The 23,789-nt window shown below is 40.5% G+C and overlaps 1 non-coding gene and 1 pseudogene across 1 annotated transcript; both read left to right on the forward strand.

Annotated features, from left to right (window-relative positions):
- The first annotated feature begins 7,296 nt into the window (after positions 1 to 7,296).
- LOC117149484 lies at positions 7,297 to 9,291 on the forward strand. Its single transcript, XR_004460329.1, has one exon. It is a non-coding gene; the product is annotated as a small subunit ribosomal RNA (ribosomal RNA).
- Positions 9,292 to 13,189: 3,898 nt separating this feature from the next.
- LOC117149482 lies at positions 13,190 to 13,368 on the forward strand (annotated as a pseudogene).
- The last annotated feature ends 10,421 nt before the right edge of the window (positions 13,369 to 23,789 follow it).

Here is a 23,789-nt window from a genome sequence, read left to right on the forward strand (position 1 = left end):
ACCCATATCGCGGGTAGAGCCTTCGTGTTCGACGTTTGAGTTACGGTGCTGGTTGCGCAAAACTCGGGTGCTGTGACCCTGAGATCAGTAGAGATTTTAGGTAGATCTCGCTCCTCAGCAAGGGGGAGTGCTTGCCCGGCAAGCAAGTACTCGAATTGCTACCGGGGTGGTCGCTATGCACATTGCTATAGCTTCTAGTCCGGGACGCTTGTCTGGCGTATCCAGACACATACACCATGTTGATACATGCACCACTTGTGGGTGTTCAGGGTGTCGTGGTTGTAATCCCTTCAGTGTGGAACACGCCACTTAAAACAAGTTCGGAGAGATCTGAAAAGTCGTCGTTGTCCCTATCTACTATCTAGCGAAACCACAGCCAAGGAAACGGGCTTGGAATAATTAGCGGGGAAAGAAGACCCTTTTGAGCTTGACTCTAATCTGGCAGTGTAAGGAGACATAAGAGGTGTAGAATAAGTGGGAGATATTAGACCTCGGTTTGGTATCGTCAATGAAATACCACTACTCTTATTGTTTCCTTACTTACTTGATTAAATGGAACGTGTATCATTTCCTAGCCATTATACGGATATATTTATTATATCTTATGGTATTGGGTTTTGATGCAAGCTTCTTGATCAAAGTATCACGAGTTTGTTATATAATCGCAAACAAATTCTTTAATAAAACGATGCATTTATGTATTTTTGATTTGAAAATTTGGTATAACTCATATTACTCAGGTATGATCCAATTCAAGGACATTGCCAGGTAGGGAGTTTGACTGGGGCGGTACATCTCTCAAATAATAACGGAGGTGTCCCAAGGCCAGCTCAGTGCGGACAGAAACCACACATAGAGCAAAAGGGCAAATGCTGACTTGATCTCGGTGTTCAGTACACACAGGGACAGCAAAAGCTCGGCCTATCGATCCTTTTGGTTTAAAGAGTTTTTAACAAGAGGTGCCAGAAAAGTTACCATAGGGATAACTGGCTTGTGGCGGCCAAGCGTTCATAGCGACGTCGCTTTTTGATCCTTCGATGTCGGCTCTTCCTATCATTGTGAAGCAAAATTCACCAAGCGTTGGATTGTTCACCCATGCAAGGGAACGTGAGCTGGGTTTAGACCGTCGTGAGACAGGTTAGTTTTACCCTACTAATGACAAAACGTTGTTGCGACAGCATTCCTGCGTAGTACGAGAGGAACCGCAGGTACGAACCAATGGCACAATACTTGTTCGAGCGAACAGTGGTATGACGCTACGTCCGTTGGATTATGCCTGAACGCCTCTAAGGTCGTATCCGTGCTGGACTGCAATGATAAATAAGGGGCAATTTGCATTGTATGGCTTCTAAACCATTTAAAGTTTATAATTTATTTTATAAACGACAATGGATGTGATGCCAATGTAATTTGTAACATAGTAAATTAGGAGTATCTTCGATAACCTGATGCCGCGCTAGTTACATATAAAAGCATTATTTAATACAATGACAAAGCCTAGAATCAATTGTAAACGACTTTTGTAACAGGCAAGGTGTTGTAAGTGGTTGAGCAGCTGCCATACTGCGATCCACTGAAGCTTATCCTTTGCTTGATGATTCGATAAATAAATGATTTTTCCTGTAGCCAAACACCTCGTCATCAATTTAGTGACGCATATGATATTGTCCCTATCATATAATTTTGATATAAAGACTTTAAAGAATTCTATCAAGTTGCCAAATACCTCGTCATCAATTTAGTGACGCATATGATATTGTCCCTATCATATAATTAATATAAAGACTTTAATGAATTGTTTCACGTTGCCAAACACCTCGTCATCAATTTAGTGACGCATATGATATTGTCCCTATCATATAATTTTTGATATAAAGACTTTAAAGAATTCTATCAAGTTGCCAAATACCTCGTCATCAATTTAGTGACGCATATGCTATTGTCCCTATCATATAGTTTTTGATATAAAGACTTTAAAGAATTGTATCAAGTTGCCAAACACCTCGTCATCAATTTAGTGACGCATATGATATTGTCACTATCATATAATTTTTGATATAAAGACTTTAAAGAATTGTATCAAGTTGCCAAATACCTCGTCATCAATTTAGTGACGCATATGATATTGTCCCTATCATATAATTAATATAAAGACTTTAATGAATTGCGTCAAGTTGCCAAACACCTCGTCATCAATTTAGTGACGCATATGATATTGTCCCTATCATATAATTTTTGATATAAAGACTTTAAAGAATTCTATCAAGTTGCCAAATTCCTCGTCATCAATTTAGTGACGCATATGATATTGTCCCTATCATATAATTAATATAAAGACTTTAATGAATTGTGTCAAGTTGCCAAACACCTCGTCATCAATTTAGTGACGCATATGATATTGTCCCTATCATATAATTTTTGATATAAAAACGCTTGCCCCCTATATGCAGATTTGCGGAACCTCGATGGACTTGGACCTTCGATAGAATCCTGGAAGATCAACAGAGGACTCAACGGCTGGCAGTGTTTGCGGACGAAGTGTTCCGTAGGAGGAGGGGTATTTAGCCCAACAACTTCGCCGTGTGGTTAGCGGGCGAGAATACTTCCACAGTCCGCTATTGCTTGTCGTAAGAGGCGACTAATATAGCCATAGGTCCCTCTAACCCTGCTTGTAGGAGCAAAAGGAGGAGGCCCACCGAGCCTCTCTTTCGAATTCCTACCGGGGTGGTCGCTATGTACATAGCTATAGCTTCTAGTCCGGGACGCTTGTCTGGCGTATCCAGACACATACACCATGTTGATACATGCACCACTTGTGGGTGTTCAGGGTGTCGTGGTTGTAATCCCTTCAGTGTGGAACACGCCACTTAAAACAAGTTCGGAGAGATCTGAAAAGTCGTCGTTGTCCCTATCTACTATCTAGCGAAACCACAGCCAAGGGAACGGGCTTGGAATAATTAGCGGGGAAAGAAGACCCTTTTGAGCTTGACTCTAATCTGGCAGTGTAAGGAGACATAAGAGGTGTAGAATAAGTGGGAGATTTTTTATAACTCATATTACTCAGGTATGATCCAATTCAAGGACATTGCCAGGTAGGGAGTTTGACTGGGGCGGTACATCTCTCAAATAATAACGGAGGTGTCCCAAGGCCAGCTCAGTGCGGACAGAAACCACACATAGAGCAAAAGGGCAAATGCTGACTTGATCTCGGTGTTCAGTACACACAGGGACAGCAAAAGCTCGGCCTATCGATCCTTTTGGTTTAAAGAGTTTTTAACAAGAGGTGTCAGAAAAGTTACCATAGGGATAACTGGCTTGTGGCGGCCAAGCGTTCATAGCGACGTCGCTTTTTGATCCTTCGATGTCGGCTCTTTCTATCATTGTGAAGCAAAATTCACCAAGCGTTGGATTGTTCACCCATGCAAGGGAACGTGAGCTGGGTTTAGACCGTCGTGAGACAGGTTAGTTTTACCCTACTAATGACAAAACGTTTTTGAGACAGCATTCCTGCGTAGTACGAGAGGAACCGCAGGTACGGACCAATGGCACAATACTTGTTCGAGCGAACAGTGGTATGACGCTACGTCCGTTGGATTATGCCTGAAGGTCGTATCCGTGCTGGACTGCAATGATAAATAAGGGGCAATTTGCATTGTATGGCTTCTAAACCATTTAAAGTTTATAATTGATTTTATAAACGACAATGGATGGGATGCCAATGTAATTTGTAACATAGTAAATTAGGAGGATCTTCGATAACCTGATGCCGCGCTAGTTACATATAAAAGCATTATTTAATACAATGACAAAGCATAGAATCAATTGTAAACGACATTTGTAACAGGCAAGGTGTTGTAAGTGGTTGAGCAGCTGCCATACTGCGATCCACTGAAGCTTATCCTTTGCTTGATGATTCGATAAATAAATGATTTTTCCTGTAGCCAAACACCTCGTCATCAATTTAGTGACGCATATGATATTGTCCCTATCATATAATTTTTGATATAAAGACTTTAAAGAATTCTATCAATTGTCCCATATTGTCCCTATCATATAATTTTTGATATAAAGACGTTAAAGAATTGTGTCAAGTTGCCAAACACCTCGTCATCAATTTAGTGACGCTTATGATATTGTTCCTATCATATAATTTTTGATATAAAGACTTTAAAGAATTGTATCAAGTTGCCAAACACCTCGTTATCAATTTAGTGACGCATATGCTATTGTCCCTATCATATAATTTTTGATATAAAGACTTTAATGAATTGTGTCAAGTTGCCAAACACCTCGTCATCAATTTAGTGACGCATATGATATTGTCCCTATCATATAATTAATACAAAGACTTTAATGAATTTTGTCAAGTTGCCAAACACCTCGTCATCAATTTAGTGACGCATATGATATGGTATTGTCCCTATCATATAATTAATACAAAGACTTTAATGAATTGTGTCAAGTTGCCAAACACCTCGTCATCAATTTAGTGACGTATATGATATTGTTCCTATCATATAATTTTTGATATAAAGACTTTAAAGAATTGTATCAAGTTGCCAAACACCTCGTTATCAATTTAGTGACGCATATGCTATTGTCCCTATCATATAATTTTTGATATAAAGACTTTAAAGAATTGTATCAAGTTGCCAAACACCTCGTCATCAATTTAGTGACGCATATGATATTGTTCCTATCATATAATTTTTGATATAAAGACTTAAAAGAATTGTATCAAGTTGCCAAACACCTCGTCATCAATTTACTGACGCATGTGATATTGTTCCTATCATATAATTAATACAAAGACTTTAATGAATTGTGTCAAGTTGACAAACACCTTGTCATCAATTTAGCGACGCATATGATATTGTCCCTATCATATAAATAATACAAAGACTTTAATGAATTGTGTCAAGTTGCCAAACACCTCGTCATCAATTTAGTGACGCATATGATATTGCCCCTATCATATAATTTTTGATATAAAGACTTTAAAGAATTGTATCAAGTTGCCAAATACCTCGTCATCAATTTAGTGACGCATATGATATTGTCCCTATCATATAATTTTTGATATAAAGACTTTAAAGAATTCTATCAAGTTGTCAAATACCTCGTCATCAGTTTAGTGACGCATATGATATTGTCCCTATCATATAATTTTTGATATAAAGACTTTAAAGAATTCTATCAAGTTGCCAAATACCTCGTCATCAATTTAGTGACGCATATGATATTGTCCCTATCATATAATTAATATAAAGACTTTAATGAATTGTGTCAAGTTGCCAAACACCTTGTCATAAATTTAGTGACGCATATGATATTGTCCCTATCATATAATTAATATAAGGACTTTTTAAAGAATTGTGTTAAGTTGCCAAACACCTCGTCATCAACTACTATATTATGGTTGCGCCGACCTCTCATATTGTATTCTCTTATGTGTTCATAGGCTTTTGGCAATTATACGAGTAAATTAAATAATATACATATGAAAATGATTAATTATTATATGTATAAGGGAAAAAATGCTGAAATATTCCCATATTATCTTAGTATTATAGAGGAAAGACAGTTGCCGACCTCTGATATTGTTCAAAACTTATGTATTTATATCAATTTGGCAATTATATGAGTAAATTAAATAATATACATATGAAAATGATTAATTATTATATGTATAAGGGAAAAAATGCTGAAATATTCCCATATTATCTTAGTATTATAGAGGAAAGATCGTTGCTGACCTATGATATTGTTCAAAACTTATGTATTAATATGATTTTAACAATTATATGAGTAAAATATTATATGAGTAAATTAAATAATATACATATGAAAATGATTAATTATTATATGAATAGGGGAAAAAATGCTGAAATATTCCCACATTCTCTTAGTATTATAGAGAAAAGCCATTATAGTGAGAGGGTATAGTAGTGTAAACGACCGGAATTACGACAGAGGGTTCAAAAACTACTATAGGTAGGCAGTGGTTGCCGACCTCTCATATTGTTCAAAACTTATGAATTCATATGATTTTGGCAATAATATGAGTAAATTAAATAATATACATATGAAAATGATTAATTATTATATGTAAAAGGAAAAAATGGTGAAAATATCCCACATTCTCTTAGTATTATAGAGAAAAGCCATTATAGTGAGAGGGTATAGTAGTGTAAACGACCGGAATTACGACAGAGGGTTCAAAAACTACTATAGGTAGGCAGTGGTTGCCGACCTCTCATATTGTTCAAAACTTATGTATTCATATGATTTTGGCAATAATATGAGTAAATTAAATAATATACATATGAAAATGATTAATTATTATATGTATAAGGGAAAAAATGCTGAAAATATCCCACATTCTCTTAGTATTATAGAGAAAAGCCATTATAGTGAGAGGGTATAGTAGTGTAAACGACCGGAATTACGACAGAGGGTTCAAAAACTACTATAGGTAGGCAGTGGTTGCCGACCTCCCGCATTATTCGAAATATTTATTTCGGATTATGTTTATGTTGGTTACATACAATAAAGTATATTATTATCCGTACAAATTTGTTACTCAGTTCGCTTTTTAGATAATATCGTTGAAACAAAAGTCAAGTTTCTATTATATATAGAATAACAAATCGTTTCCATATATTATCGTTAATTTTTGGAGGCAGGCAAATATTAATTTATTACCTGCCGTATAGTTGGATTATTATATCGTTACGGTATAATACAAATATGGATTCTTATGAAAGAAATATAAAATTATATATTAAATGTGGAAATATTATCATATGCGCTTGGTTTTATGTTATATATTACCAGAGATATATATGAAAAGAGATAAATTTTAAATTTATCTTCAAAATGCAAATGATTTAACTTAATATTTATATTGGTTAAACAAAAATTGTACATGTGTGGATACAATAATTATGTATGTTGGAAATAACATGATATTTTATAACGAAATATGTATGTATAAAAAGATAAAATTATAGAAACATATATATTACAATAATTATATGAAATTCTTGTTATATTGGCAAAACAAGTATAAATTAAAAATGAAAATATGGATTACGAATGCTATATAAAAATAACCGTAATCGAATGGATTTTTTACTTGTAAATATATATTAAAAATTTTACCCAAAGGCGAAATATTGAATTTTATTCAATATAATAAAAATCATGGAATTATATAAAGTGAAAAATCTATATATCTATTATATTGCTTATTTCGATTCAAAATATATGAATGAAATATGAAGGAAAAACATTATTCTGGTTGATCCTGCCAGTAGTTATATGCTTGTCTCAAAGATTAAGCCATGCATGTCTAAGTACACACGAATTAAAAGTGAAACCGCAAAAGGCTCATTATATCAGTTATGGTTCCTTAGATCGTTAACAGATACTTGGATAACTGTGGTAATTCTAGAGCTAATACATACAATTAAAACATGAACCTTATGGGACATGTGCTTTTACTAGGCTAAAACCAAGCGATCGCAAGATCGTTATATTGGTTGAACTCTAGATAACATGCAGATCGTATGGTCTTGTACCGACGACAGATCTTTCAAATGTCTGCCCTATCAACTTTTGATTGTAGTATCTAGGACTACCATGGTTGCAACGGGTAACGGGGAATCAGGGTTCGATTCCGGAGAGGGAGCCTGAGAAACGTCTACCACATCTAAGGAAGGCAGCAGGCGCGTAAATTACCCACTCTCAGCTCGGGGAGGTAGTGACGAAAAATAACAATACAGGACTCATATCCGAGGCCCTGTAATTGGAATGAGTACACTTTAAATCCTTTAACAAGGACCAATTGGAGGGCAAGTCTGGTGCCAGCAGCCGCGGTAATTCCAGCTCCAATAGCGTATATTAAAGTTGTTGCGGTTAAAACGTTCGTAGTTGAACTTGTGCTTCATACGGGTAGTACAACTTACAATTGTGGTTAGTACTATGCCTTTATGTATGTAAGCGTATTACCGGTGGAGTTCTTATATGTGATTAAATACTTGTATTTTTTCATATGTTCCTCCTATTTAAAAACCTGCACTAGTGCTCTTAAACGAGTGTTATTGTGGGCCGGTACTATTACTTTGAACAAATTAGAGTGCTTAAAGCAGGCTTCAAATGCCCGAATATTCTGTGCATGGGATAATGAAATAAGACCTCTGTTCTGCTTTCATTGGTTTTCAGATCAAGAGGTAATGATTAATAGAAGCAGTTTGGGGGCATTAGTATTACGACGAGAGAGGTGAAATTCTTGGACCGTCATAAGACTAACTTAAGCGAAAGCATTTGCCAAAGATGTTTTCATTAATCAAGAACGAAAGTTAGAGGTTCGAAGGCGATCAGATACCGCCCTAGTTCTAACCAAAAACGATGCCAGCTAGCAATTGGGTGTAGCTACTTTTATGGCTCTCTCAGTCGCTTCCCGGGAAACCAAAGCTTTTGGGCTCCGGGGGAAGTATGGTTGCAAAGCTGAAACTTAAAGGAATTGACGGAAGGGCACCACCAGGAGTGGAGCCTGCGGCTTAATTTGACTCAACACGGGAAAACTTACCAGGTCCGAACATAAGTGTGTAAGACAGATTGATAGCTCTTTCTCGAATCTATGGGTGGTGGTGCATGGCCCTTCTTAGTTCGTGGAGTGATTTGTCTGGTTAATTCCGATAACGAACGAGACTCAAATATATTAAATAGATATCTTCAGGATTATGGTGCTGAAGCTTATGTAGCCTTCATTCATGGTGGCAGTAAAATGTTTATTGTGTTTGAATGTGTTTATGTAAGTGGAGCCGTACCTGTTGGTTTGTCCCATTATAAGGACACTAGCTTCTTAAATGGACAAATTGCGTCTAGCAATAATGAGATTGAGCAATAACAGGTCTGTGATGCCCTTAGATGTCCTGGGCTGCACGCGCGCTACAATGAAAGTATCAACGTGTATTTCCTAGACCGAGAGGTCCGGGTAAACCGCTGAACCACTTTCATGCTTGGGATTGTGAACTGAAACTGTTCACATGAACTTGGAATTCCCAGTAAGTGTGAGTCATTAACTCGCATTGATTACGTCCCTGCCCTTTGTACACACCGCCCGTCGCTACTACCGATTGAATTATTTAGTGAGGTCTCCGGACGTGATCACTGTGACGCCTTGCGTGTTACGGTTGTTTCGCAAAAGTTGACCGAACTTGATTATTTAGAGGAAGTAAAAGTCGTAACAAGGTTTCCGTAGGTGAACCTGCGGAAGGATCATTATTGTATAATATCCTTATCGTTAATAAACATTTGTTATAATACAAGCACCTCGCATTCTGAGCCCGGTGAGGTCAAGCGCAAGCCTGCGCGCAAGCCCCAAATGGAGGAACTTGACGTCACGCCCAGCACCAGCGCAGCCACGCGTCGTAGGTTAGCAAACAACCAGTTTGCCATCCTCTCGAGCGATGAGGAAGACAATGACGACGACGACCAAGCCGCCTCAGACGAAGAACCTGTACCCGCTGCCAACAAAACCCCGGACAAACCCAAGCCTACCCCGAGGACTTTCAAGCCACCCCCGATCTTCATCCAAGACCAACATTTCTGCTCTGATCAAGATGATTACGACTCTCGTGGGTCCCAGCAAAGACTTCACATACAAATCGGAACGCAACAACGTGCGTTTAATGATGCCTGACAAGGAGTCTTACTCCGAGCTTCGTAGGCACCTGGTTTCCCAGAACAAAAGGCATCGCACGTTCCAGCCCAAAGATGAGAGGGCCTACAGAGTCGTAATCAAGGGATTACACCACACCGCCGATCGTGACGAGATTCAAGAGGAACTTGAAAGACTAGGGCATAAGGTCAGAGACCTGCATAATCCTATTGGTAGGAAAACCAAGGAGCCACTCGGGATATTTTTCGCCAACATTGAACCCGCCAGTAACAACAAGGAGGTCTACCAAATCAGGAGACTGTGCAGGTCGGTCGTCACCATCGAGCCTCCCCGTAAATTCAACGACGTGCCTCAGTGCTTTAGATGCCAAGGGTTTGGACATACCCAGCGCTACTGCTTCCTCGAGCACCGATGCGTGAAATGTGGTGGCCAACACGACTCCAGGACTTGCACTAAGAAGGAGGATGAGAAGGCATGCTGCCTTCACTGCCAAGCTGACCACCCCGCTTCATACAGAGGATGCCCTGCCTACAAGAAGGCCAAGGCACAGCAAGCCCCTAAACCCAGACCGGCCACACCCACCAGCAAGCCCAGCACCATCCAGATCCCAAACATCTCCAACATGAGCTATAAAGACGCGCTCAAGGCTACTCATGCACCACAGCAATCCGATCCCAACCAAAACCGCCAAACCCCACCTGAAGCTCCGCAATCCAATAACTTGGAACAAATCTTTGCCCGTTTTCAAGGAATGGGTGAAAGTACGATGGAAAAAATGTTCACCCAAATGACGCAGCTTATTGCTTCCATCCTCAATGCCAAATCATGGAAATAAGCAACATAGTCATTTGGAATGCTAACGGCCTGCAGAGGAGCAGAGCCGAGGTAGAACACCTTATAAAAACGGAAGCGATTGACATACTCCTTGTATCCGAAACCCATTTTTGTCCACGATCCCACTACAACATCAGCGGCTATGATGTCTTACTCGCCAACCATCCATCTGGCAGAGCGCGCGGAGGAGCAGCCATGCTCATCAGGAGTGGTATCCAGTACACGGAGCTACCTGCGTTCCAGGAGGAATGGGCCCAGTGTGCCCTGGCTCGAATCTCCAGCCTTCAGGGGGCATCACCTTTGGAGCGGTCTACTTCCCCCCCAGACACTCAGTCACCGAGATTCGCTTACAAGAGCTTTTCGAGTCCTTTGGTCCTCGCTTCATAGCAGCCGGTGACTTTAACGCCAAACACTCTTGGTGGGGGTCCCGCTCCATCAACCCCAAAGGCAGAACGCTCCACAAGTTCGTGCAGAGCAGAAGACTGAATTGCCACTCCACTGGTGAGCCAACCCACTGGCCTACTAACCCTGCCTTGTCTCCCGACCTCTTTTATTTTGCCATCTCCAAAGGCATAGGACAAGCCAGACTCTCATGCACCACATACAACAAGCTGCTATCCGACCACAATGCAATAAGAATGCTCCTCAATATCCCCGTCCTAAAAAAAGACCTGCCCAGAAGACTCACCGGGAAGCATACCGACTCCTCCAAATTTACCTTCTGGATGCTATCCTCCCTGGACCTGGATCCTCCTCTTTCCTCCCCAAGAGACATTGATGCGGCGATTAATACACTCACTGAGGAGATGCACAATGCGGCTAAGTTCGCCAACCCTCCTCCTCCAACTCCCCGAGAACACCTGAGCGAGATCTCCACCTTTGGTCTCCAGAGATTGCGGCCTTCGTGGCGGAGAAGAGGCGCCTCAGACGTATTTGGTTCTCCTCGCGCAACCCAAGGGATAAAGCGGCACTCAACAGAGCCAGCAAGGAGCTTAAGGTCAAGCTTTGCACACTACGGCAGGACTCATTCAATCGATTCCTTGAAGAGCTGGAACCTGGTGACCCGCAACACAATCTGTGGCATGTCACGCGCCACATCAGGAGGCCTGCAAAAAAGGCGTCGCCAGTGCGCAAAGCGGATGGCTCTTGGTGCCGTTCCGATGACGAAAGAGCAGAAGCATTCGCAGATCACCTCCAGAACGCATTCACCCCATTCAACAGATGCACTGGTGAAGAGCGTGCTGCCACCACCAGGTTCCTTGAGAGTCCATCTCCACCCAGCTTGCCGATAGAGCCCGTCACCCCTGAAGAGGTTGCGCAGGAGATCGCCTCCCTAAAGGCCAGCAAATCCCCCGGACTGGATCGTATCGACGCCACTTCCCTCAAAATTATGCCTTCTCCTTGCTCCCAGATGTTGGCTAACATCTTCAACAGCTGCTTCTCACTAGGGTACTTCCCGAGATCATGGAAACGTGCAGAAGTCATCCTCATCCTTAAACCCGGAAAACCTGGAGCCAATCTTGCCTCATATAGACCGATTAGTTTGCTGGCAATACTCTCCAAAATACTCGAAAGAGTATTTCTGCGCAGAGTGTTGCCAGTACTGGACGAGGCTGGTTTGATCCCGGATCACCAGTTTGGATTAAGGCGATCTCATGGAACACCCGAACAATGCCACCGGCTCGTATCAAGAATCCTCGATGCATTCGAGAAGAAAAGATACTGTTCGGCCGTCTTCCTCGATGTCAAGCAGGCGTTTGACAGAGTGTGGCATTCCGGTCTCCTCCACAAACTTAAGTCCCACCTTCCCAGTTCCCACTACGCTCTACTCAAATCTTACACCGAAGGAAGAGAATTCCAAGTGCGTTGCGGATCCTCATCCAGCACGCCAAGGCCCATAAGAGCCGGAGTACCTCAAGGCAGCGTCCTTGGTCCCATCCTCTACACCCTCTTCACAGCAGACCTTCCTATAATACCCTCCCGTCACCTCACAATAGCCACCTATGCCGACGACACCGCGTTCCTCGCCACCGCTACTAATCCAGATGGAGCTTCAGCCATCATCCAGAGGCAACTGGATGCTCTGAATCCATGGCTAAAACGATGGAATATTGCGGTCAACGCCGAAAAATCCTCCCATACAACATTTTCCCTGCGCAGAGGAGAATGCCCTCCGGTCACTCTTGACGGCGACACGATCCCTACTACCAGCACCTCCAAATACCTAGGGCTTACACTGGATAGAAGGCTGACATGGGGCCCTCACATTGATAGGAAGCGTACCCAGGCCAACATACGCCTTAAGCAACTCCACTGGCTTGTTGGGAAAAGTTCCAAGCTGAGGGACAAAACGAAGCTGCTTGTCTACAAGACTATTCTCAAGCCAATATGGACTTATGGAATCCAGCTGTGGGGCACCATAAGTGCTTCACACAGAAGAAAGATCCAGCAATTCCAGAACCGATGCTTGAGAATAGTCTAACCATAGCAAACCATAACCAGATTATTATGATACATAATGCTTATATGAAACTAAGACATATCGCAACATTTATTTTTAGGTATAAAAATAAATTTATTGAAGGAATTGATATATGCCAGTAAAATGGTGTATTTTAATTTCTTTCAATAAAAACAATATTGATATTATATAAAAATGAATTATAAAACTCTAAGCGGTGGAACACTCGGCTCATGGGTCGATGAAGAACGCAGCAAACTGTGCGTCATCGTGTGAACTGCAGGACACATGAACATCGACATTTTGAACGCATATCGCAGTCCATGCTGTTATGTACTTTAATTAATTTTATAGTGCTGCTTGGACTACATATGGTTGAGGGTTGTAAGACTATGCTAATTAATTTGTTTATAAATTTTTTATAAGCATATGGTATATTATTGGATTAAATAATGATTTTATTCATAATATTAAAAAATAAATGAAAAACATTATCTCACATTTGAATGTGAAAAACGAAGAGAAATATTTTCTTTTTCAATCAAATAATACTGAGAAATGTCTAGCATAAAAAATTGAAATATTTTTCATCTAGAATTGTCTCTTATTAATGATTCGGAAAAAGAAAAATCTTGTTTTTATTCTTCGTTGGTTCGTTAAATGGATAAAAAATAACTTTGCTTACAAGAACTATTGGAACTATTTATAACGAATTTAATTGATTGTTTTATCATTTATATATAAAGAATTTATGGCAAAATATAGTTATATATACAACCTCAACTCATATGGGACTACCCCCTGAATTTAAGCATATTAATTAGGGGAGGAAAAGAAACTAACAAGGATTTTCTTAGTAGCGGCGAGCGAAAAGAAAACAGTTCAGCACCAAGTCACTTTCTATATGGCAAATGTGAGATGCAGTGTATGGAGCGTCAATATTCTAGTAAGAGAAATTAATGATTTAAGTCCTTCTTAAATGAGGCCATTTACCCATAGAGGGTGCCAGGCCCGTATAACGTTAATGATTACTAGATGATGTTTCCAAAGAGTCGTGTTGCTTGATAGTGCAGCACTAAGTGGGTGGTAAACTCCATCTAAAACTAAATATAACCATGAGACCGATAGTAAACAAGTACCGTGAGGGAAAGTTGAAAAGAACTCTGAATAGAGAGTTAAACAGTACGTGAAACTGCTTAGAGGTTAAGCCCGATGAACCTGAATATCCGTTATGGAAAATTCATCATTAAAATTGTAATATTTAAATAATATTATTAAGAATAATGTGCATTTTTTCCATATAAGGACATTGTAATCTATTAGCATATCCCAAATTTATCATAAAATATAACTTATAGTTTATTCCAATTAAATTGCTTGCATTTTAACACAGAATAAATGTTATTAATTTGATAAAGTGCTGATAGATTTATATTATTATCATATAGAGCGTTAATTTTTCGGAATTATATAATGGCATAATTATCATTGATTTTTGTGTTTATTATATGCTCTTGTATGATTAACAATGCGAAAGATTCAGGATACCTTCGGGACCCGTCTTGAAACACGGTCAGTGAAGGAATGAAATTCCTCACGCACATAGCTTCGCTTCGCCAGCGGATGACCGGAGTCGTTGGAGCATTGGCGCGTGTGCTTCAAGCCGACTGGGGCTTCAGTCCTCGAGCCAGGCGGACCATATATGACGGACTCATGGCACCTTGTGTGCTCTTTGGTGCCCCGGTATGGTATGACACCGCCGAACAAGTAGCCGCCCGGAGACGACTAGCCTCCTGCCAGAGGCTAATTCTGCTTGGATGCCTTTCGGTATGCCGAACAGTGTCCACAGTGGCACTGCAGGTACTTGGTGGAGCTCCCCCGCTTGACTTGGCTGCTAAGTTTTTAGCGGTCAAATACAAGCTGAAGCGTGGATACCCGCTGGAGGAGAACGACTGGCTATATGACGAGGACACTACGTGTCTAAGCTGGAAGCAGAGGAAGACTCGCCTAGAAGAGTGCTTACTGCAGAGTTGGCAGAACAGATGGGATGATGACAGCGAACCAGGACGGGTGACGCATAAGTTCATCCCATATGTCACTCTCGCCTATCGGGATCCAAGATTTGGATTCTCGATGAGGACGTCTTACCTGCTGACAGGTCACGATCGTTTAACGCATTTTTGCCAGGGAGAGCCCTCAGCGATACCACTGCTTGCGCTTGTGGAGATCCATATGAGGACTGGATGCACATATTGTGCGCTTGCCCCCTATATGCAGATTTGCGTAACCTCAATGGACTTGGAGTGCAGCGCCTTGGCGAAAACTGGACCTTCGATAGAATCCTGGAAGATCAACAGAGGACTCAGCGGCTGGCAGTGTTTGCGGACGAAGTGTTCCGTAGGAGGAGGGGTGTTTAGCCCAACAACTTCGCCGTGTGGTTAGCGGGCGAGAATACTTCCACAGTCCGCTATTGCTTGTCGTAAGAGGCGACTAATATAGCCATAGGTCCCTCTAACCCTGCTTGTCGGAGCAAAAGGAGGAGGCCCACCGAGCCTCTCTTTCGGTACCACGGGTTGTGCAGCTATCCAAGACTGCACATTGAGGTAGGCCCCCTGGTGGGAGTATCATGGTGGCTTTGGTTGGTACCCATATCGCGGGTAGAGCCTTCGTGTTCGACGTTTGAGTTACGGTGCTGGTTGCGCAAAACTCGGGTGCTGTGACCCTGAGATCAGTAGAGATTTTAGGTAGATCTCGCTCCTCAGCAAGGGGGAGTGCTTGCCCGGCAAGCAAGTACTCGAATTGCTACCGGGGTGGTCGCTATGCACATAGCTATAGCTTCTAGTCCGGGACGCTTGTCTGGCGTATCCAGACACATACACCATGTTGATACATGCACCACTTGTGGGTGTTCAGGGTGTCGTGCTTGTAATCCCTTCAGTGTGGAACACGCCACGTAAAACAAGTTCGGAGAGATCTGAAAAGTCGTTGTCGTGTCCCTATCTACTATCTAGCGAAACCACAGCCAAGGGAACGGGCTTGGAATAATTAGCGGGGAAAGAAGACCCTTTTGAGCTTGACTCTAATCTGGCAGTGTAAGGAGACATAAGAGGTGTAGAATAAGCGGGAGATATTAGACCTCGGTTTGGTATCGTCAATGAAATACCACTACTCTTATTGTTTCCTTACTTACTGATTAAATGGAACGTGTATCATTTCCTAGCCATTATACGGATATATTTATTATATCTTATGGTATTGGGTTTTGATGCAAGCTTCTTGATCAAAGTATCACGAGTTTGTTATATAATCGCAAACAAATTCTTTAATAAAACGATGCATTTATGTATTTTTGATTTGAAAATTTGGTATAACTCCAATTACTCAGGTATGATCCAATTCAAGGACATTGCCAGGTAGGGAGTTTGACTGGGGCGGTACATCTCTCAAATAATAACGGAGGTGTCCCAAGGCCAGCTCAGTGCGGACAGAAACCACACATAGAGCAAAAGGGCAAATGCTGACTTGATCTCGGTGTTCAGTACACACAGGGACAGCAAAAGCTCGGCCTATCGATCCTTTTGGTTTATGATAAAGAGTTTTTAACAAGAGGTGTCAGAAAATTTACCATAGGGATAACTGGCTTGTGGCGGCCAAGCGTTCATAGCGACGTCGCTTTTTGATCCTTCGATGTCGGCTCTTCCTATCATTGTGAAGCAAAATTCACCAAGCGTTGGATTGTTCACCCATGCAAGGGAACGTGAGCTGGGTTTAGACCGTCGTGAGACAGGTTAGTTTTACCCTACTAATGACAAAACGTTGTTGCGACAGCATTCCTGCGTAGTACGAGAGGAACCGCAGGTACGGACCAATGGCACAATACTTGTTCGAGCGAACAGTGGTATGACGCTACGTCCGTTGGATTATGCCTGAACGCCTCTAAGGTCGTATCCGTGCTGGACTGCAATGATAAATAAGGGGCAATTTGCATTGTATGGCTTCTAAACCATTTAAAGTTTATAATTTATTTTATAAACGACAATGGATGTGATGCCAATGTAATTTGTAACATAGTAAATTAGGAGGATCTTCGATCACCTGATGCCGCGCTAGTTACATATAAAAGCATTATTTAATACAATGACAAAGCCTAGAATCAATTGTAAACGACTTTTGTAACAGGCAAGGTGTTGTAAGAGGTTGAGCAGCTGCCATACTGCGATCCACTGAAGCTTATCCTTTGCTTGATGATTCGATAAATAAATGATTTTTCCTGTAGCCAAACAAACACCTCGTCATCAATTTAGTGACGCATATGATATTGTCCCTATCATATAATTTTTGATATAAAGACTTTAAAGAATTATATCAAGTTGCCAAATACCTCGTCATCAATTTAGTGACGCATATGATATTGTCCCTATCATATAATTAATACAAAGACTTTAATGAATTGTGTCAAGTTGCCAAACACCCCGTCATAAATTTAGTGACGCATATGATATTGTCCCTATCATATAATTTTTGATATAAAGACTTTAAAGAATTCTATCAAGTTGCCAAATACCTCGTCATCAATTTAGTGATGCATATGATATTGTCCCTATCATATAATTAATATAAAGACATTAATGAATTGTGTCAAGTTGCCAAACACCTCGTCATCAATTTAGTGACGCATATGATATTGTCCCTATCATATAATTTTTGATATAAAGACTTTAAAGAATTGTGTCAAGTTGCCAAATACCTCGTCATCAATTTAGTGACGCATATGATATTGTTCCTATCATATAATTTTTGATATAAAGACTTTAATGAATTGTATCAAGTTGCCAAACACCTCGTCATCAATTTAGTGACGCATATGATATTGTTCCTATCATATAATTTTTGATATAAAGACTTAAAAGAATTGTATCAAGTTGCCAAACACCTCGTCATCAATTTACTGACGCATGTGATATTGTTCCTATCATATAATTAATACAAAGACTTTAATGAATTGTGTCAAGTTGACAAACACCTTGTCATCAATTTAGCGACGCATATGATATTGTCCCTATCATATAAATAATACAAAGACTTTAATGAATTGTGTCAAGTTGCCAAACACCTCGTCATCAATTTAGTGACGCATATGATATTGCCCCTATCATATAATTTTTGATATAAAGACTTTAAAGAATTGTATCAAGTTGCCAAATACCTCGTCATCAATTTAGTGACGCATATGATATTGTCCCTATCATATAATTTTTGATATAAAGACTTTAAAGAATTGTATCAAGTTGCCAAACACCTCGTTATCAATTTAGTGACGCATATGATATTGTCCCTATCATATAATTAATATAAAGACTTTAATGAATTCTATCAAGTTGCCAAATACCTCGTCATCAATTTAGTGACGCATATGATATTGTCCCTATCATATAATTAATATAAAGACTTTTTAAAGAATTGTGTTAAGTTGCCAAACACCTCGTTATCAACTACTATATTATGGTTGCGCCGACCTCTCATATTGTATTCTCTTATGTGTTAATAGGATTTTGGCAATTATACGAGTAAATTAAATAATATACATATGAAAATGATTAATTATTATATGTATAAGGGAAAAAATGCTGAAATATTCCCATATTATCTTAGTATTATAGAGGAAAGACCGTTGCCGACCTCTGATATTGTTCAAAACTTATGTATTTATATCAATTTGGCAATTATATTAGTAAATTAAATAATATACATACGAAAATGATTAATTATTATATGTATAAGGGAAAAAATGCTGAAATATTCCCATATTATCTTAGTATTATAGAGGAAAGATCGTTGCTGACCTCTGATATTGTTCAAAACTTATGTATTTATATGATTTTGGCAATTATATGAGTAAATTAAATAATATACATATGAAAATGATTAATTATTATATGTATAGGGGGAAAAATGCTGAAATATTCCCACATTCTCTTAGTATTATAGAGAAAAGCCATTATAGTGAGAGGGTATAGTAGTGTAAACGACCGGAATTACGACAGAGGGTTCAAAAACTACTATAGGTAGGCAGTGGTTGCCGACCTCTCATATTGTTCAAAACTTATGTATTCATATGATTTTGGCAATAATATGAGTAAATTAAATAATATACATATGAAAATGATTAATTATTATATGTATAAGGGAAAAAATGCTGAAAATATCCCACATTCTCTTAGTATTATAGAGAAAAGCCATTATAGTGAGAGGGTATAGTAGTGTAAACGACCGGAATTACGACAGAGGGTTCAAAAACTACTATAGGTAGGCAGTGGTTGCCGACCTCTCATATTGTTCAAAACTTATGTATTCATATGATTTTGGCAATAATATGAGTAAATTAAATAATATACATATGAAAATGATTAATTATTATATGTGTTTAGCTATTGAGCTTTTTCAATAGCTGTTGCGAAAAATAAAGACAACCGAAGAAAGTTTGTTTATATTACGACACGGTTTATTTTGCGAATTGTTTAAGGCAGCTAGGGCCTAAGCTAAGTCTTTTCCGAAACACGACGAATTGGCAATTGGCGGGGCTAAACGCTAAACGTAGGTAGCTAACAACAACAAACAAGGAATGAGCGCCGTACAGATAAATGCGTGCGAGAGCAGCGGTTTGCACTATGGGCATCGCAACTGCTACCACTGCCTAATTTGGCTTATAATATTAAAGAATATGAGCTTAGTCTACTGCACAGTTTTGGCGGCTGCATGACCCAACATCCTCCCCCCATTGGAAGCTTGGCTTCCAACAGAGTCCTCAAGGGGAAGCAGACACAGCTTGTTCACTGCCCGCCTTATTACTCCAAACGCGGTCCTCAATTCTGCAACTCGAGCGACGCCGTCTCTGCCAGGAATCAACTGCATAACTCTCGCCAAAGGCCATCTCAAAAGCGTGAGATCCTTCCAAGCGCTCCTTGGGAAGGTCCGCCATTATGTGCTCTATCAGCCGCGGCTTAATCCGAAAACATCTGATGCACCTGCTCACGGCCTTGGTAACCGTCTTCCTCCCCCCAATAGGCCAATATTGGGATCGAATTGCACCCAGAAGAGCTCGAGGTCCGGCATGAAGATTGCTTTCATGGTAATGCGAGATAATTGCTAGAGTCACCGGATGGGACCTTGGAAGGATTTTCGGGTGGCGACCATCAAAGTCCAATGACGAATTCCGGAGGCGACTGCCTACTCTAAGAAGTCCAAATTGATCCAGGAACGGCGAGAGCGATGATATGGGACTAGACGAGGAAACTCTTCCCAGCGTTTTTAGGGACTGCAGGTCCTCCCATAAATGCGCGCGCTGCACCAACCGCAGCATCATATGAGTACCCTCTTGAATGTGTGCGACGCTGAGCCCAGGATGACGAATTCCATTACAAAATTTGTAAATGTATGCAAATACTCGTTGCAGTGAGGGGTAAGAATTTGCAAATTTGGAGCTAGCAATTACATCCACGTACGGCGACTTTACGATGAACACACTTCGACGAAGCTCAAGCACCGGTTTGTCAGGACAAACAGCTGTTGGCCAATCTCTTTCAGGCTCCGTAAGATAGGCGGGTCCATGCGACCAGAGTGCCGATTCGCTAAGCTCAGACGGCAGGGATCCTCTGGATAAGATGTCAGCCGGATTTAACGCTTTTGGAACAAAACGCCAAGCCGTGACATCTGTCAGCTCCTGAATGGCAGCAACCCTATTTGCCACAAATATGTTTTCCTTGCTGGCTGAAGAAGGAACGCGTGAAGCTATTAAGGTGCTACCGCAAGGGCGCGCGCAGTCTCCAGACACAACCCAGCCCAGGCGAGTTTTTTGAAGCAGGGGTAGTCCTGGCAACAACCTTATCTGACCTACGCACAGCAGCTCATAAAACAGGCTAGCTCCTATTAACATGTCAACACGCTGAGCTTTATGAAATTCCGGGTCGGCGAGCTGCAGGTTTTCTGGAATCTTCCAGTCCCCAATGTCCACATTAGAACTTGGCTGGCGATCCGTGATATTGGGAGCGATAACTGCTGTTATGTTCGTTGAGAAGTCCGAAGTGACAGACCGAATCGCAATTCCTACCGAGAATCCATCAGTCGCGAAGTTGGAATCCCCGATTCCAGTGACGGAGCCGGACGACCTCGACCTCTTAAGTTGCAGTTGATTTGCAAACCGAGAGGTGACCAAGTGCAGTTGAGAGCCAGAATCTAACAAGGCCCTGCAGGGAAGGAACAGTCCCGATCGATTCTGCACTAGAACGGTTGCAGTGGCTAGCAGCACAAGGTCACTACCGAGATCCTGGGCAATTAGAGTAGAAGAATTCGAAAGCGGGGCAGAAGGCTCAGTGTGGGAGCTTGAAGACACCGGAACACGTGGCTGCGAGCAAGGCCGACCATCTAGATGGAGCAGCGTATGATGCCTGATTCCACAGGTGCGGCAGCGGCTCGAGCTTCATTGCCGTAGCTGATGACCTGCCTTTAGGCAATTTAGGCATAGTGCTAGTCTCTTTGCCTCGCGCAAACGATCTACTGGCGCTAAGTCTCTAAATTGCGGGCAATAATATATGGCATGTTCTGCACTATGGCAAAGCATGCAACCAAGAGAATTTTGGGTGGTAGCAACTAGCGTCGAGCGATTTCTGCCCACCTGAACGCCTGGCGCATAGGTTGCCATGGCGCAATCCACAGCCTCCAAAGTCCTACATCGCTGTTCCAGGAATGCAGCCATCGATTCCCACGACGGAATAAGGTTGGCAAAGACCGGATCCTCCAAGCGCTCCTCCCACTTAGCTTGGCTCGCCGCATCCAGCTTTTGCAGCAGCACTTGCACTATGATGCAGCCAGCGATTTGCTCAGTGGTGCCCAAACCCTTCAACGCACGAATGTGAGCGTTAAACTTGTCCGACAATTTCCGAAGCGATGCCACATCATTCCGTACTACCTTTAAACCCAGAATCTCGGTAATGTGCGCCTGAAAAACGAGACGCCGATTATCAAACCTTTTTTGAAGCAACTCTAGAGCCGCGTCGTAATTGCTGTTTGAAATCTCCAATGATCGGATAGTTTCCAGCGCTGAATCCCTCAAACATGACCGCAGATGTTGAAATTTCTCAATGTTGGAGAGATCCGGATGGCTGTCGATTATGCTCGTGAACACGGAGTAAAAATCAGCCCAGTTTGCGTAGCCTCCGCCAAACGTTGGCAGCTGCACAGGCGGCAACGGCATCGGCCTCGGCCGCGGCTGCGTTTGAGGACCACTACACTGGTGGGGCACAACACCTTCCGCAAGCGTTGAGTGCGCTTTAAAAAGGTCACCCTGTTTTTTTCACCTTCAGCGGGCATAGCAACAAATCGCCTTTAATTCGGTTCAGCGGGAAGATGAGCACAAAACAAATGCCGAAAATGCAAGCGGGGTCAATGCACGTAACGATATATGTAGCAATGTATGTATATATGCAATGCTAGCTCGCTTAAACACAGCCACTATCACCGAAATCTCCACTCACTTGTCCAACCGATTGCGATTTAATGTATTTATGTTTATTTATAAACGGGATAGTGTATTAATTAATGCATGCAAATTAACACTATCACGTCGGGGTCACCAAATGTTTAGCTATTGAGCTTTTTCAATAGCTGTTGCCGGCTGCATGACCCAACAATATGTATAAGGGAAAAAATGCTGAAAATATCCCACATTCTCTTAGTATTATAGAGAAAAGCCATTATAGTGAGAGGGTATAGTAGTGTAAACGACCGGAATTACGACAGAGGGTTCAAAAACTACTATAGGTAGGCAGTGGTTGCCGACCTCTCATATTGTTCAAAACTTATGTATTCATATGATTTTGGCAATAATATGAGTAAATTAAATAATATACATATGAAAATGATTAATTATTATATGTATAAGGGAAAAATTGCTGAAAATATCCCACATTCTCTTAGTATTATAGAGAAAAGCCATTATAGTGAGAGGGTATAGTAGTGTAAACGACCGGAATTACGACAGAGGGTTCAAAAACTACTATAGGTAGGCAGTGGTTGCCGACCTCCCGCATTATTCGAAATATTTATTTCGGATTATGTTTATATTGGTTACATACAGTAAAGTATATTATTATCCGTACAAATTTGTTTCGCAGTTCTATAGAACACGGGACTTGGCTCCGCGGATAATAGGAATATACTATTTTTAGTTAATATCGTTGAAACAAAAGTCAAGTTTCTATTATATATAGAATAACAAATCGTTTCCATATATTATCGTTAATTTTTGGAGGCAGGCAAATATTAATTTATTACCTGCCGTACAGTTGGATTATTATATCGTTACGGTATAATACAAATATGGATTCTTATGAAAGAAATATAAAATTATATATTAAATGTGGAAATATTATCATATGCGCTTGGTTTTATGTTATATATTACCAGAGATATATATGAAAAGAGATAAATTTTAAATTTATCTTCAAAATGCAAATGATTTAACTTAATATTTATATTGGTTAAACAAAAATTGTACATGTGTGGATACAATAATTATGTATGTTGGAAATAACATGATATTTTATAACGAAATATGTATGTATAAAAAGATAAAATTATAGAAACATATATATTACAATAATTATATGAAATTCTTGTTATATTGGTAAAACAGGTATAAATTAAAAATGAAAATATGGATTACGAATGCTATATAAAAATAACCGTAATCGAATGGATTTTTTACTTATAAATATATATTTAAAATTTTACTCAAAGGCGAAATATTGA

Source organism: Drosophila mauritiana, unplaced genomic scaffold (assembly GCF_004382145.1).
Source record: "Drosophila mauritiana strain mau12 unplaced genomic scaffold, ASM438214v1 U_229, whole genome shotgun sequence".
Taxonomy (NCBI): Eukaryota; Metazoa; Arthropoda; class Insecta; order Diptera; family Drosophilidae; genus Drosophila; species Drosophila mauritiana.